Here is a 17,671-nt window from a genome sequence, read left to right on the forward strand (position 1 = left end):
AATGTACACTGTTGGTGGGAATGTAAATTGGTGCAGCCACTGTGGAGAACAGTATGGAGGTTCCTTAAAAAACTAAAAATAGAATTACCATATGATCCAGTAATTTCAATCCTGGGCATATATCTGGAAAAGACAAAAACTCTAATTCTAAAAGATACCTGCAGCCCAATGTTTATAGCAGCACTATTTACAATAGCCAAGACATGGAAGCAACCTAAATGTCCATCGACAGAGGAATGGATTAAGAAGATGTGGTACATATATACAATGGAATATTACTCAGCCATAAAAAAGAATGAAATAATGCCATTTGCAGCTACATGGATGGACCTGGAGATTATCTTAATAAGTGAAGTCAGTCAGAGAAAGACAAATATCACATGATATCACTTATATGTGGAATTTAGGAAATGATACAAATGAACTTATTTACAAACAGACTCACAGACATAGAAAACCAACTTATGGTTGCCAAAGGGGAAAGGGGGCAGGCGGGATAAATTAGGAGTATGGGATTAGCAGATACATACTACTATATATAAAATAGGTAAACAACAAGGATTTACTGTATAGCACAGGGAACTAGATTCAATATCTTATAATAACTTATAATGGAAAAGAATCTGAAAAAGAATATATTTGTGTATGTGTATATACATATATATATATATATATATATATATATATATATATATATAAACTGAATTGCTTTGCCGTACACCTGAAACTAACACAATATTCATAATATTGTTAATCAACAACAGTTCAATTTTAAAATTAATTTTTTTTTAAAGATGAAGCATTAAGGATCATTCCAACCTTTCAGTAGCTGGAAGTAAGGCAGGTAACAAATACATAAGTATCCTCTTAAAAGGCCAATGTTCCTAATTTATAAGAAAGTCAAGAACCCATCCACTAGAATTAGAAGTAATCTGATTAACCACATCATAAACGATCAACTGCACAGGGAATGAATTTTGTTTGGAAGGTGGAGGGTACGGTTGGGTGGTGATGACAGTAATGATTTTAGAGCATAGGGTCCTTTCTGGAGTGGGGCAGGGTTAGGGATAGGGTTAAGGCACATGAGGGAGGAGGATGTTGAACAAACAAACAATCTGTTAAAAAAAAAAAAAAAAATTAGGTCTGGTTGGTTCTGTGTCCCAGAAGGGGGGAGTAACTTCTTGTCTTTTCCTCTGCCCAGCACCAAAGAACTAATCCAGTACTCAGGGTACTACTATAGGTTATGCTGTAAGAAGTAAATAAGCCCTTGTGAAAATATTTCTTAACTCATAAACGTTAGGAATACGATATATGTGGGTATATTAAATGAATTAATACGTATAATTAACTATACTTAATGAATTATACACTATATACTTAATATAATTAATGAATTATATTTTTACTATATTTTCATTAGTAATCTCTTGGAAAAATACAGACTAATTTCCAAACTTTGTTCCATTTGTTCAATAGAAGACCCCCTGTGCTGAATGTAGTCAATGAGTTGTGAGCTAAAGAAGATATGGGGATATATGTACATGTATAGCTGATTCACTTTGTTATAAAGCAGAAACTAACATACCATTGTAAAGCAATTATACTCCAATAAAGATGTTAAAAAAAAAAAGAATACTTTGGGAAGAAATACCAATAAATAACACCCTCTATGGAGTTTCCTAGGGCTGCTCCAACAAATTACTACAAATTTGGTGGCATAAAATAACAAAAAATGTATTCCCTCACCATTCCGGAGGCCAGAAGTTTGAAATCAATGTGTCAGCAGGGCTATACACCCTCTGAAGGCTCTTCCAACTTCTGGTGGCTCCCAGCCATCCTTGGCATTCTTTGGCTTTTAGCTGCTTCACTCCATCCTCTGCCTCTTTCCTTACATGGGGTCTTCTCTGTGTCTTCTCCATCCAAATCCCCCTCTTCTTTCCTCTATAAAGACACCAATAATTGTTTGCAAGGCAGAAGTAGAGACACGGATGTAGAGAACAAATGTATGGACACCAAGGGGGAAAGCAGGGTGAGGGGTGGTGGGATGAACTGGGAGATTGGGATTGACATATATACACGAATATGTATAAAGTAGATAACATTATAATAAGAACCTGTTGTATAAAAAAATAAATAAATAAACAATGTACTACCAATGCCAAAGAAAAAGACACCAATGATTGGATTTAGGGCCCACCCTAAATCCAGGATGACCTCATCTCGAGATCCTAAATTAATTTCATCCACCAAGACCCTGTTTCCAAATAAGGAACATTCTGAGGTTCCAGATGGACATGAATTTGGGGGAGACACTATTAACCCACCACACCCTCCAACCATGAAGCCAGTAAACGTGAATATAGAAGTGAGATGAGTCATTTACAGGAGTTCCCCACTGAGAATGAGGTGCTCCCTACGACTCATACAGGGAGAGGAATACCTTCTAAATGTCTTCTAAATCTCTGCGTACTATCAATTATTTACATGATTGAGACTTGTGTCTACACAGAAAAATAGGGATGTTCGAGGCCAGAGGAGGGGGAGTCTGCAAGCCTCGTGGTAATTTTTGGTACCATCCCAGAAAGAGGAGGTTTGATTATAATTACCATTATCAGTTACCCAGAAGAGAATTTCTCAAATTGATTTTCAAGAAAAAGTATATCTGTGGGATGTTAGTAGAATTAAGTCTCAACACTCACACAATTGCATTTGGGAGGAGACAAGCTAAGCACCTGCCCTGGTCCCAAGGTGGCCTCACCGCAGGCGGTGGTCTGGAGCGACTTCCTAAGCAGCCAGCTGTGCTCTCTTCACAACCCCACCCTCCTCCCGCGGCCCCCTCTACTCCTGCAAATATGCACACATTCCACATGTCGACAAACGCTTAACAAGAGACTGAAAATGTCCAAGTGTTTAGTCTCTTTCCATCAGGCAACTGAAGGAAGCAGCTGTTCTCCTAAGAGAATACGAGTCACCGAATATATAATTAAATTACAGAATCTACTTCAAATCATACAATGAACTTCTCGAATAACTTAGAAATCTTAAAAATGGCATTTGAAAAAGTGGGTGTGCTCTGAAGCATTCTGAAGTTCCACCTGTTTAAAGATTCACTAAAGGTAAAAGAGATGTCTAGAGGTACCTCATTTAAAAGTTGGAACTCTGGGCTTTTTGCACACACACACGTGCACGCTTGCACCCGCACCATACACTCCTGGCCTGGTGCCACAGTCACCTCCTCACCGCCAGGCACACCTATTTACAAGCAGGAGGAATCCGGAAGGAGTGAGACATGATCCAAACCCCCAATATTTGCTAAAAATCCATTACATTTGGGTGCACCTCTAAGTATCCAGTCTTCTCAATTATCCTCACAATGGAGACCCATTCTCATCATGACCCTAAACAATCCCCAGAAACTTGAAGCCATCCCCTTCTGGCAGAGTAAGAGCAGAGATGAATTAACCATTAGTGGTTAGTTGATCAAGTACTGGTACCCAGGTGGGATGTGTTTCATAAAATAAGTTGTCAGGGTGGGGGACAGGAAGGAGATAGCATTCTAGGCTCCAAATAAATGTCTGTTGGATGCATGGATGGACAGATGGATGGATAACTATCCCAGGAAGATGGAAGAAGGTTGTTTAAACTTTCAACGACATGATAAAGTGGTTACTGAGCTCTGTGTTGGGCCACGACTTACATGTTTACTTTTTATAAAGTGAGACTAGGCTTAACTGTTAATTACCAAAACCCTCAGCTAATAGGAACAATATGTCTTCGGTTTCAACAAGTCATTGTGTGTGTGTACACTCATGACTTCTATTTGTATGTATATTGCTATTCCTTAAAAGATGACCGTTACAATGGGCATCATCAAAAAATCTACAAACAAATGAGGGAGAGGGTGTGAAGAAAAGTGAACCCTCTTGCACTGTTGGTGGGAATGTAAACTGATACAGCCACTATGGAGAACAGTATGGAGGTTCCTCAAAAAACTAAAAATAGAATTACCATATGACCCAGCAATCCCACTACTGGGCATATGCCCAGAGAAAACCATACTTCAAAAAGACACCTGCACCCCAATGTTCATTGCAGCACTGTTTACAATAGCCAGGTCATGGAAGCAACGTAAATGCCCATCGACAGACTAATGGATAAAGAAGATGTGGTACATATATACAGTGGAATATTACTCAGCCATAAAAAAGGAACAAAATTGGGTCATTTGTAGAGACGCAGATGGACCTAGAGACTGTCATACAGAGTGAAGTAAGTCAGAAAGAGAAAAACAAATATCGTATATTAACGCATATATGTGGAATCTAGAAAAATTGTACAGATGAACCGGTTTGCAAGGCAGAAATAGAGACACAGATGTAGAGAACAAACATATGGACACCAATGGGGGGAAGAGGGGTTGGGATGAATGGGGAGATTGGGATTGACATATATACACTAATATGTATAAAATAGATTAACTAATGAAAAAAATAAAATTGCAAAAAGAAAAAAAAGATGAGTAAGATCCCAGATACCTCCAAATTTCAGAAAGTTACCTCTAACTTGATAACCTCTAAGACTACTTGATAGCTGGTCCCTTACTATTAGCTAAGCTAAAAATATCTTAAACTCATACTCACAAATTCATAAAGGCAGTGAGCATTACTCTTTCTGCGCTTTGGGCAAGTGGTATAACAGATTTCCAGGTCACAAAGCCAAGGCCAGGGGGCAGCTGGGGGTGTGGGTTCTGACTCTGGGTGTGTGATTCGGGGCAGGTGGCTTTAGCCTTTCTGGATCTCAGTCTCCTCACTAGCAGAATACGGTATGGCAGATTCGAATAACTTCTTAAATTATATTTTTAAATATTTCTGTAGAGTGAAAATAAAATGTAGTGTAATAACTATCATGTACCTAAAAAACCAAGTTCACAAATGTATTGGTAACCCTTTGAACTGGGCTCGTCAAAAAGGCCCCGACTTATAAAACGAGGCCCAGGGTGAAACCAGCCCTGAGGGACTCATGTGCCTACAGCCGGCAATTACAGAAACAGCATTCTAGACGGAGATCTGCCATTTGGAACTGGGGTTTTGCAAGGGCACAGACACCTGGCCAAGAGGTGACTAAAAGGATGTTCAAATGGGACTCTGGACTTCAGCTGAGAACAAAGAATATTATGTGTCACTCTTTCTAAAAAGAGGTACAGGGTCATCAGGGCGGGACTTGCTGAGGGCGTCCCAAAATATACTCTGCCATTTAAGTCCATCAATCTCCAGGCTATAAAAGAAAGAGCTAAAGATTCTTTAAGAAGATTGGCAGAGAAGACCCGTGGGCAAAGAGATGTCAGAGGACTGAGCTTCCTTCTCTCAGCAGGGGTCCTGGGTCCCCCTCACTCACTCCAAGAGTGGGCAGGTCCAGCTTCCACAGAGAGCTTGGCCTGAGCCCCTGAAGTCTAGGGGACACACTGACAGGTAAAGGCGAGAGTGACTGTGCTGCCCTGGTGGTCAAGGGAGGGGAGGGGAGGGAACCTTGCTGAGAGCAGCTGACAGTAGGCGGTGTGTTTCCCATGGCCAGAAGGGACCTTGGGAAGAGAGCAAGGCTTATGGCATCTGGAGGGAACCCCATCCAAGAGCTCCATCTGCCTGGGCTGGGAGACCTCAACAGAAGGGTCCTGTGCCAGGGGCACTGCCAGAAGCACAGCAGAGGACGGCGCCAGACAAAGGCACAGTAGGAGGGTCCCTCATGGGGGAGATGCTCCAAGTAGTCCAGATGTGCCCCACATCACATGGGCATCTGCTCAGCCAGCGGGCACCAGCCCAAACCGCAAACTGAGTCGGTCAGATCCAATTTCTCTGCCTTGACCTCTTCTTCCCGCCCCTGCTTCGTGTGTGTGCGTGTGCGTGTGTGTGTGTGTGTGTGTGTGCGTGCGTGCAGCTGTCTCTATGCTCAAGGGACAGCAGAGAGTAAGGAAGAGGAGAGGCTGACACCAGAAGTGTCCAAGCCTGTAGGTCCAGGTACCAGACATGGTGAGAGATGCTTGAAGGACACGAGAGAGTGGCATGGACATATATACACTACCAAGCGTAAGATAGATAGCTAGTGGGAAGCAGCCGCATAGCACAGGGAGATCAGCTCGGTGCTTTGTGACCACCTAGAGGGGTGGGATAGGGAGGGTGGGAAGGAGGGAGACGCAAGAGGGAGGAGATATGGGAACATATGTATATGTATAACTGATTCACTTTGTTATAAAGCAGAAACTAACACACCATTGTAAAGCAATTATACTCCAATAAAGATGTAAAAAAAAGAAAAAAAAGCTTTTGTTTAGATCAGATTGAGTTTTTAAAGAACTTTTATAGGTATTAAATTTTTAATACCTAAAAGTGACAGCAAAAGCTCTGGAATCTGCCCAAAATATCATCCAGAGATAGAAAAAGGAGATTTCCATACACAGATGTGAAAAAAGTGGTTGAGAACATAAAAGTATTTCATGAGATCTACACCACCGAGCTCAGCCGGGACATAAATATTTTGCCACGTTGTCCTCAGATCCTTCTTTTCAATAAATAAAACTAAACAAAGTCCCCTCTTTCTGATACCATTTATCCCCCTCCCTCCCCAGGAGCTACCTCCATCCTGAAGTTGGCGTGTTTCATTTCTGCCTGTGTTTTTATTTTCTCACAATGTAATTATGTATTTGAAAACAGTATATGGTGTTGGTTGGAAGTTTTGGGCATGCTGTCTAAGGTCTTTTGTAACTATAATTCTACAGTACAGTTCAGCTTTTTTATTTTAGTAAAATAATAAGTGAAGGGACCACTTAAATTCTCTACACTTATGTCTCATTGATCATGAATGAAATACTGCATGATAATACAGAGGAGTTCGGCCTGAGCAATCGGCTAGGCTAAATTAAACGAAGCAAAGCAAGGCAAACGGTGCACTGGAAAGAAATCACAGAGCAGATACAGAAGGCATCCAGAAGAGGGCGACATCATCTAATAAAAAGCGCAGATGCAGGCTGGAGGCTTCGGACAACTGGATCATTAGGAGAGGCCTCTAACAGAACTTTTAAGCGCTAGAAGGTAACATTAGGAAACACAAGGCTGATCATGTGAATTATTTGCCCAAGGTCACAAAGCTAGTTAATGTTTACTATCCCTGCCTTCCAGTTCAGCACTCTGGGAGGTCTGTTAGCAGTCCTGGGAAGGATGCAGGAGACACAAGGAATCCGATTAGCCTAAATCGCATCATGAGCAATATTCATACTTATCATCCCTTGTGCCCGTTTTAAGCCCTTATCGTGTTCACCTGAACGCTTTGTTCGTCACGAAGACGACGTTAAGGCTTGAGGAAAGAACCAGAGATGAAAAATTTACACTGATAAAATTATAAAATCGTGCTGAAGCAGGGGTGTCTTTAACCACCCCCCAAAAGGAAACTTTAAGCTCTAATCCTTTATATTTGTTCTGAGCACGTGTTGATAATGTTTGTGTGAAACTGTTAGCATGATGTCAAAGGTACATTCTGTTGACCATCTGGTTGAGATAGAAGCATTAGACAGATTAGGATGCTTTATACTGAAGCCACAAAGAAAGCATCGCAGTAGCCAACTCTATAAACCAGGGCTCAGCAAATAGGCCCAGCGCCTATTTGTGCAATGAGTTTTATTGGAACACAGCAATGCTCGTTTGTTTACACATCATCTGTGGCTGCTTTCAAGCAGTTGGGTCGTTGCCACAGAGTCACATGGTCTCTTCAATTTGGGCTCTTAGCCTGCAAAGCCTAAAATACATATACCAACTGGTCTTTTACAGGAAATGTTTGCCGACCCCTCCTATAAAGCAATGTCATCCAATAAAACTCTCCACGATGATGAAAATGTTCTATATCTACACTGTCCGATATGGTAGCCACTGGCCACATGTGGCCACTGATTCTCAGGGGTGGAGGCTTACGGGGGTTCTGATGCCTCTGTGACCATTACTGTCTCCTTGATTATCCTCCCCAGACTCGAGCTTGGAGAAGCAAGGGTTACCCCTGTAAACCATCACAAATCCCTTAGCAACTTCTGCGAGACTTCTTTGGGAGTTTCCATTTGACTCCTGTAGTCACAGTAAATACATTATAAAGCTTTTTCATTCCCAAAGTTAATTTTCCTGGAAACCCACTGTTGAACATGGATATTTTCCCACAAGACTCATTGGGTTTTAATTTTGAGCTCCAAAGAAAAATGCCAGTGAAAACGATATCATTATTAGAAAGTGCCTTCCATTTTCAAATCTTAGCTATGTTATTTTTAACAACTCTAGGTTTCAAATTCTTTATCTGTAACATAAAAAGCCAGAGCCCTGCAGTCTCAGGTACCATGATTTCTCGGATTCTGGGATTTCTGCTCTTTGAGCTTAGAACTTTGGGAAAAGTCCACACCACAGTGTAAAAAGACACCCGAACTCAGAGTCTAAAACTGTCACTGACTGACAAGAGTAGATTCTCAGAGGATGCTTCATAGAATTTAGCTCTAGCTTTTTAAAGGCTGGAGGTGATTGCAAAGTGTACGGTTGGACTTGGAAGAGGAAGACATCGATCATTGCCAAATGGCCTGAAGAATCTGTAGAAAAGCCAGAAAAGTGATGATAGTCTAGGGGAAAACAGAAAAGAGGGAGGGGAACCCCTTCCCAAAGCATCCACTCAGATGAAACGGGCTCTGATGCAGGAAACCAGATATCCTGGGCTGGTCAGATTCGCCTTCTCCATCCGCATCAGAGCCTGATTGAAAGACTATCAAACACAGACTAAAGACATGGCCTATGTCAGATAACACGGGTCTTCTATCCCTGCAGCGGAGTTTTCAAAAGGATTTTAATGCGTACTTTGTAAATGAAAACCTGGAGGTCAGCCCGACAGAGATTTCAGTTAGACAACCACAGCCCTGAGACCATCCCGTTCTGAAGTGGAGAGGGGGAAATTAGTGAACGGAGTCATATAGTAAGGCAACTTTATTCTTTTTTGACATGAGTTTAACAAAAAAAAAATAATGACTTTATGGGCAGTTTGCAATAGGTTTATAATAATAAGTTCCTGAAATTTTATACCAACTATGATAATAAGCACGGTATATGCTGGGGTTTTTTTTTCCCCTGTAATGGGATTTCTTAGCTTTCAACAGAATCTTTCACAGGGGTTCACAATCCCTAAAAGGCTGACAGTCCCTGGTGGTGGTGGGAGAGGAGTTGCTGAACCACCATCAGGAAAAGTTATTAATAAGGGGAGTCAGTGTTCTCCGCAGCTGAAATAACCAGAGAGGCCAGCTGTGAATGTGGGTAATCTGTGATTGCTGGCTATTTGGTAGGAGTTTATTAACTAGTTATTTAGTGCTGAACTACCAAGGGAATGGGGTTTGAGCTAATCTTGAGAGGGCTACTGATAGCAAAGGGACCACATCTGGGATGCAGTATATGATTCCGAATGACAAGACCTGTACAAATGAAAGCGCTGTGGAGCAGAATCCAGAAATCTTCCACCGCAGAACAGAATGAAAGTGTTGACATTGATTTAAGTCAATCTTTTTCCTACAACCACATAGGACATAAATTAAAACCTCTTTTCTCGTCCGCAAGACAGACACATAGTAGGCAATCAATGGGTGATGACGTGATAGTGGTGGAGGTGATGCAGGTGATGTCATTTATTGAAAGAGTCCAGAGGGGATGGGTTATTATTTTGACCTGGAACAAGTCTTCCCAGCCCAACCATATCTTATCCATGCCAAACACCTTCTTCATAGAGCCTTCTCAAAGACTCATGGGATTTCAAGTGTTCATACTGAAAGGAAAGTTAGAAATCATTGACTCCAATGCTCCTGTTTTGTTTTGGTTTGGGTTCTTTGCTTGTTTGTTTTGATATGTTGTGTTCCATTTTTATTCTTTTTTTAAAAAGACTTTAGGGACTTTCCTGGTGGTTCTGTGGTTAAGAATCCATCTTCCAATGCACGGGACGTGGGTTCGATCCCTGGTCGGGTAACTAAGATCCCACATGCCACGGGGCAACGAAGCTGGCACGCTGCAACTAGAGAGAAGCCCACGCACCGCGAGGAAGAGGCCACATGCTCCAACTAAGACCCTACACGGCCAAAAATAAAATAAATAAATAAATAAGTGTTTTTTAAAAAAGACTTTCATTTTTACAGCAGTTTTGTTCACTGCAAAACTGAGAGGAAGGTACAGAGATGTCCTATGAAGTATCCCCTGCCACCACACGTGCACAGCTTTCCCCTCTCTTAACATCCCTCACCAGAGTGATGCCTTTGCTACAACTGATAAGCCCACATTGATGTAGCACCCAAAGTCCATAGTGTACACTAGGGTTCACACTTGGCATTGTATATTCTGTGTGTTTGGGCAAATGTGTAATGACACATATCTATCATCATAGTATTGTAAAGGGTAGTTCCACTGCCCTAAAATTCCTCTTTGCTCTGCCTATTAATGTCACCCCTTGTCCCCCAAACTCTGGTAACCACTGATCTTTCTACTGTCTCCATATTTTGCCTTTTCCAGAATGCCATCTAGTTGGAACCATATAGTATGTAGCCTTTCCATATTGGCTTCTTTCACCTATTAATATCCACAGCTTGATAGCACATTTCTTTTTAGCACTGAATACTATTCCATTGTTTGGAGGTACCACAGCTGATTTTTCCACTCACCTACTGAAGGACATCTTGGTTGCTTCTAAGACTTGGCAGTTATGAATAAAGCTCCTATAAACATCTGTGTGTAGCTTTTTGTGTAGACTTAAGTTTTCAACTCCTCTGGGTAAATACCAAGGAGTATGACTGTTGGATCATATGCAATGCTCCTGTTTTAATAGATGTGGAAAGAGATTAAAGGAACTTTCTCAGAGTTAAAGGCAGACTTCCACATCACTCCTCCCTCCTCTACCCACCCCTAAACAACCACAGTCTTTACAATTCACCTGGAAATCATCCACATTCTGCTCTGTGACACCTTTTCTAATAAGTAGGTGTTGAGAGCTTTTGCTTTCATTTTCCTTTATTTCACCCTGGGTGGTTAAGCCTTATTTGTAACTTTTAGATTAAATTTTCTGAGCTTTGCTCTGAGCACTCAGGAACTGTGTGCTAACTTGACTCACTCCCAGCTCCTGAGGGCCACGCCAAATGCACGGAGCATGTGCTTGTTATCAAGAACATTTATTCAGAACTTCAGACACATCCCTATTAGTATGAATCACTAAGCTGCTTGTTTGCCAATAATGTACACTAGAAATGTACATTTGAATGCGTAATATTTGATTCTAATAAGACCAAACATGAGGAGTATGGTTTTCTCTTTAAAAAAAAAAAGGCTGAAACCATTTTGTAAAAACTCCCTGGCACTATTACTAGTTGCTAGAAGTCCAAAGTTTGTTCACCTCACGTCCACTGCACACACACTCCCCTTTTCCAAGTAAAACCAGGGCGTGTCTCAACTAGAAGAAAAGTACAACAGATATCAAGTGCTACAATCTTTTTTGTTTAAGGTTGCATTCCCCCGCCGCCCCTCCGTTATGAATGCAATTGGTACCTGCGAACATCATGGCTTGTTTGACTGGACACCTATATAGAGACCTTTCCCTTGGGGGAGCACCATGTCCCTGAGTTACAGACACCAAAAGTCTATTATCCAACCCCTGGATTTTTAGACTGAAAGCTCATTAATATTCATTCACTGTTCTTCACAAATAATCACCATGCAGATTACTTTAAAAACTAGCATCAATGGGTAGAAATAACAACAAAATTTTAGTTCAATAAAGGAAGAATGTCTCAGAATTCAGAGCTGTTAAAAAATCAAATAGTCACGTTCATGCACAACCAAATTGAGGGATATTCTGCAAAACCTCTGGTCAGGGCTCTTCAAAAATGTCAATGTCAGGAAAGAAAAAAAAGTAATAAGCAGAGAAATTGTTTTGTATTAAAGGAAATTACATCAACTGGATTAACTACAGGCTAGATGAAAGGAAATACAATGCAAAATATTTTGTCAAATACTGATTTGACCAAAAAAAAAAAAGCCATAAAGAAACCATCATTGGGAAAATTGGAGAAACAAGTATAGATACACAGTTCACATTAAATAACAGAAGTGTATCAATGTTACGTTTCCTGGGGGTCGTGATGTGTATATCAGTTCCCCAAGGTCATAGGAGGGAGGGAGGATCAGAACTCAGCCCTTTGGCTCCAGAGCGTCCTAACAGTTTCCTGTCATAAGATGTTTATACAAAGACTATCAATCACCAGTAGTAAAATTATCAATTCAACTCACCTAGCCAGGGAAAGCTTCACTACTGGCTACCTAGGTATAGTGACCTCATTTTGGAAAGAATGAGGAGAAAGGAGGCTTCATAGGCAGGAACAAATATGCATTAAAGATTTACTCTGTGCCAGGCATTAGGCCGTGCACTTCCACACATTATCTCATTTAATCTCTCAGTAGAGCATTAAAAGGAATGAAGGGCTTCCCTGGTGGCGCAGTGGTTAAGAATCTGCCTGTCAATGCAGGGGACACAGGTTCAAGCCCTGGTCCGGGAAGATCCCACATGCCGTGGAGCAACTAAGCCCGTGCGCCACAACTACTGAGCCTGCGCTCTAGAGCCTGCGAGCCACAACTACTGAAGCCCATGTGCCTAAAGCCTGTGCTCTCCAACAAGAGAAGTCGCCACAACGAAGAGTAGTCCCTGCTCGCCACAACTAGAGAAAGCCATGCACAGCAACGAAGACCCAAAGCAGCGAAAAAAAAAGGAATGAAAAGCATATCCTGTTAGGCAATAAATTAGTGCTACACGGAGGCAGGAGACAATATGGGCCCCAGATTGAACAGATGGAGTTCATCCCCTTGGACAGATGCTCCAAAATAACAGGAAAGAGGAGAAGCTGAGCCCTACCCAGATAAGAGAAAAAAGACCACATATTCCTCATTCTCGAAGTCAAGGAGACCTTCTCGACTACACATAGGCAGAAAGGCTCCCCGGAGGTCAAAAGGGAGGGGGCGTCACCTCATAGTAAGTGATGCCCACTACCCACAGGCCTCTTCGCTAGAATCCATCTTGGCTAAGAGAGGCGCACGCACACAGGGGAGGACCCTGAGATACACCAAATACAGACTCAGAACCAGGCAAAGCAAGATGACTGGCCAGAGGAAACCCAGAAGAAATGCCCCATAAAAGTGATTCAGACTACCACGGGGGCGCAACTCTTTCTGAGCCCGCCCGTGTGTCTATCCACACGTACTCTTTTTCCTCCTAATAAACACTTTATTTGTTTCACTACTTTCTGTCTCTATGTGGAAATTCATTTCTACACAGCTGACGGGCCAGGGCCTTGTCACTGGCCACTGGTGCCAGGTGGTCTAGTGGCTAGGATTCAGTACTCTCACTGCTGCGGCTGACCTCAGTCTCTGGCCAGGAACCGAAACTCTGCTTCAGGCCAAGGCCACCCGAGATCATATTAACCTAGAAACAAAAATGGTTGCTCACTGCAAGAGGGAAGGACTTCACGACGCTCAAAGGAGACAAGATCCCTCTCTCTCTGTGCACACGCAACCACCATTCAGCAGCCTCACTGCTTCACTCGGGTTGTCTCGCTGGTTTTGTCATCTGAAGATGGTGTGTCTTGCCGTTTTCCTCAGGCCTGTGGTCTCCAGACCACCTTACCAGACTTGGACGACTGGCACTGAGCTCTGATCTGTCCCCGTCCCTCCATAGCACTGAGTAGATGCCCTGATCCCTGAAGCTGCTCCCCGTACACTTATTGAAAGAAATTGCAGTCAGAGAAGGCAGAAGGAGACCTTAGTGGAGGACGTGGGAACAGCATTCCCCAGGAAGCACCCCACAAAATTATCTCAGCTTTAATTGCTTAATTGGAGCAATGGTATTTAACAACTTAATTAAGTTATTCAAGTGCACTCCAGGAGGCCCTGTAGCATCCATCTTTCCCTGCTGCAAAGCTAAAAGAACTTTTCATGACTTAATTGAAAACATGTTCCTCAACTTCAGAGCTGCTTTGGTGCAGCTCTGAATCGAAATGCAAGTCATGAATTCCACCAGGGGTTCATCTAGGCCTGTTGATTCTGGGGCTTAATTTTTTCAAAGCCTGGTGGAGCCACCTGAGGATATTCTTAGACTTATCCATGTTTTTATTCTGTGAGCTAGGTCTGGACTAATCCCTCTTCCCTCACTCTTACATTTCCTAGCGGGCATTTAGCTTCAACCAGCAATAGGTTAGCCAGGGTGCAATTTCAGGTTTGGGGGAGCTGGAGACTGTTAGATTTGAATCACATGTAATTCTCTCAAGCACTACAATTAAACCTACTTATAAAAATATGTTAATAATACAACGTCATTAACACTGACATGTCACAACACACATACAAAAACATATAATGTCACACTACCTTTCGCAGTTGTCAAAGACTTAAAAACTAAAATTCTAAATTTGGACTTGCTGACATTCAGTTTTCTTTACCTTAGCCTTTGACTTTTGGAATATTTCTTTTCCTAGGAATTATAAGCGGGGCGGGTAGAACTGTAACAAACTAGAACAGGTTATTTCACGTCCCTGATCTCGTGAGCCTGGAGCCAGTAATGTTTGAACTGAAATCACAAGGTAGAGAGGAAGTCACTAGGGGATGGGAAATGGGGATATGGAAGGGACAAGAAGGGCATCTCAGGGAATGTAAACAATATAAATAATGGTCCTGTAGCACTCCCTTCAAGACATCAGTTGATTAGATGCAGGAATCTCCAGCCTCATTCAAAATACAAAGGAAATTAAAAATATATATAATATTATAATATATATATTGTTGTTTCATGTTAAATACACAGCTGAGCCCAAAAGAAATGGACATCTTCATATGCCAGAAATGAAGAGGGAACACATCACCGTGAATATATGCGGTTTTTAAAACCACATAGTCCTTGGAAGAAACTGGACCTGATATATATCTTAAGGGCTGGCAAGTTCATACCTTTGTGAGAAAGGAATTTAAGCCTCAGTCCCCACATACATCAAGGAGTAGGAATGAGCATTCTGCTTAGCACCGACTGTCCAAAAATGTGCTGAAAAACTCATAAACACCTGAAAATCTCCTTCAACATGCCCAGGGTTTCAGGAAGAAGTGAGCTGACTTTCTCAGGCTCTCAGAGACAGAGATTTCAAAAGCTACTCCCACATACAGAGAGGTTTGAACGTTGAGCCTGTACCAGTACAGAACCAGCCACCTTTCCATTACCAGTGTAATATGGGAATCTGGAGCTGAGAACCTAGTGTCAAAGTTGGTTCGCAATCAGTGGACTCAGTAGGACTTGGGCAAGGGCAATGGTGAACCTTGTCATCAAGAGAACTCTCTAACCCAGGGCACGGACAGAATTCCCTCCAAAGATAACCCTTCCTGAAGATGAACTTGTAAACCTAAATTATAAAACACATGAGGAAATACAAAGCAAAAAGGGAAAGTCCAAAGACCCCAAAGTGGAAGAATTTATGCTTAATAATGAGTATTGTTAAATAGATTTTCAGCTGAGTATTTTAATTTTACAAAGAGATAAAAGGAAATGTAAATACAACTTTTTAAAAGGTACAGAATAAACAAGAACAGGTTGACTTGAAAATGAACCAACTAGAAACTTCTAAATGTGAAAGATACAGTGGTCAAAATAGAAAGAGTCATTAAACTGGCTAAATAATAGACTAGACTTGGATGAAGAAATAATTCATGAATTGGAATATAGATCTGAGGCATCCAGAGAACAGTATAGACAGAAAAAGAGGTGAAAAATATGAAACTGAAGTTAGGAATACGGCAGCTAGAATGAAAAGTTCTAACCTATGTTTAACAGATGCTCTAGAATAGAAGACTAAGGAGATTTGGAAAGAGGAACTTTTGAGGTAACAGTGGAGAATTTTCCAGATTTGAAGAAAGTTATGAGATGTCAGATGAAAATGCACAAAACTGAACAAAATAAATAAAAACAAAGGTTTATCTACTGCCAAACCATCCACAATAAACAGAAAATCTTGGAAGCTCCTGGAGAGAAAAGATAGGTTACCTGAAAAGGATCAACAATAAGACAGAATACTTGTCATCAGCAACCATATATGCCAGAGACAATGGCTGGATATCTTAAAAATGATGAAGGAAAATAATTGTCAGTCTAGAGTTTTATATCTGGCTTAACTATAAGAATTTAGAGGAAATAAAAGCACACAAAGACAAGGAGGTAACTTTCCAGAGACCCTCACTGGATAAGCCTACTGAAGGATATACTCCCACAAAATGGAAGTGAGTAGCCTACACAAAGCCAAGGTTAAAACAGAAACAAAAACAAAAAGAGAGAGAGAAAGAAAGGAAAGAGAGAGACAAAGAAAGAACAAAAGAAAGAATGAAAGAAAGAAATAAAGGAAGGAAGGAAGGAAGGAAGGAAGAAAGAAAGAAAGAAAGAAAGAGAAAGAAAGAAAGAAAGAAAGAAAGAAAGAAAGAAAGAAAGAAAGAAAGAAAGAAAGAAAGAAAAAGAAAGAAAGAAAAGAAAGAGAAAGAAAGAAAAAGAAAGAAAAAGAAAGAAAAGGAAGAAGGAAGGAAGGGAAGGGAAGGAGGAAGGAAGAAAGAAAGTTATAAGTTGTTGAGAAATATTTAAAACAAAAGCTTCTCCCAACCCAGAAAACTTCTCCCCAAAGATAGAAGAGAAAGAAAAAAATATATTATTGAATAATCATTAAACAAGAGTGTGATGCTGATCACAGGCAACATCTTTGCTGGAGATTGCAAAGACAGAAGAAAATCTTACTTTTTTTGTATAGCTAAGTAGACACAACCCATTATATTCATATTTTCAAGATGAGACTGTTAAGCTTATTTCGTCCTTACGATTAGAAACAGGGTTTGCCATTTGGAGTCAGGGGACCGCTGAAGTTAGGCCCGTTATCTCCCTGGTTATTAGCACCTGGGTTCCAGAGGCATTTTTGTCTCTGAAGTCCTGTGACCCCAAAATCATACCTTGAAGTGATTAGCTTCTCCCCTTGCTCAAAAAATCCATTCAAGTTTAAACGTTCAAATTTGTATGTTCAACTCAGATGTTCAAAGCATTTTAGATCAGTAGTCAGGACATATCTTCCCTGTCCTGACTGTGCCGTTAATGAGCTGTGAGGACCCACGCAAGTTATCTCCTCTCTGGTATGAATGCAAAATGAGGGAGTGACGCTGAATAATTCCTGGTCCCTCGGCTCTCGGTCTGTATGCCTCTATTTAGGACACAGTTCAAATTGGCTGTGTGTGATGGACTCCTATTCCTGTTCTTGAAGAGCCTTAGGGCAGTTCCATCCTGGAGAACAGAGCTCCTTTCAGTCCAAATGCAAATAATCCACATGAGAGTGAGAATAAATGAGCAGCTGCCGTCTCTTCAGCCCGTGGGTAGTGGCAAAGCGTTGAGAAGGCAAGAGCACAGGCTCTGGTTTGATTCCAGAATAAGACTTTGACGTTTGCACAGAAAAAAATCACTAGTGCATCAAACCCTGAAAGTTAGTGTCTAAAAACAACAACCACTTTATTTGCTCACAATTCTGTGAGTCTACTTTGGCCTAGATTCAGCTAGAAGGTTCACCTGCTGGTCTTGGCCT

At 41.3% G+C, this 17,671-nt stretch overlaps 1 long non-coding RNA gene across 1 annotated transcript in view; it reads right to left on the minus strand.

Moving 5' to 3' along the window:
- LOC141275997 (uncharacterized) overlaps nt 1–17,671 on the minus strand; it is a 65,122-nt gene that overhangs the window by 23,013 nt on the left and 24,438 nt on the right. The window contains exon 2 of the long non-coding RNA XR_012324732.1: nt 1,747–1,941. This is a non-coding gene — a long non-coding RNA (uncharacterized lncRNA). The remainder of the gene's footprint in view (nt 1–1,746; nt 1,942–17,671) is intronic.

The sequence above is a fragment of the Tursiops truncatus genome, chromosome 12 (genome assembly GCF_011762595.2).
Source record: "Tursiops truncatus isolate mTurTru1 chromosome 12, mTurTru1.mat.Y, whole genome shotgun sequence".
NCBI classification, from domain to species: Eukaryota; Metazoa; Chordata; class Mammalia; order Artiodactyla; family Delphinidae; genus Tursiops; species Tursiops truncatus.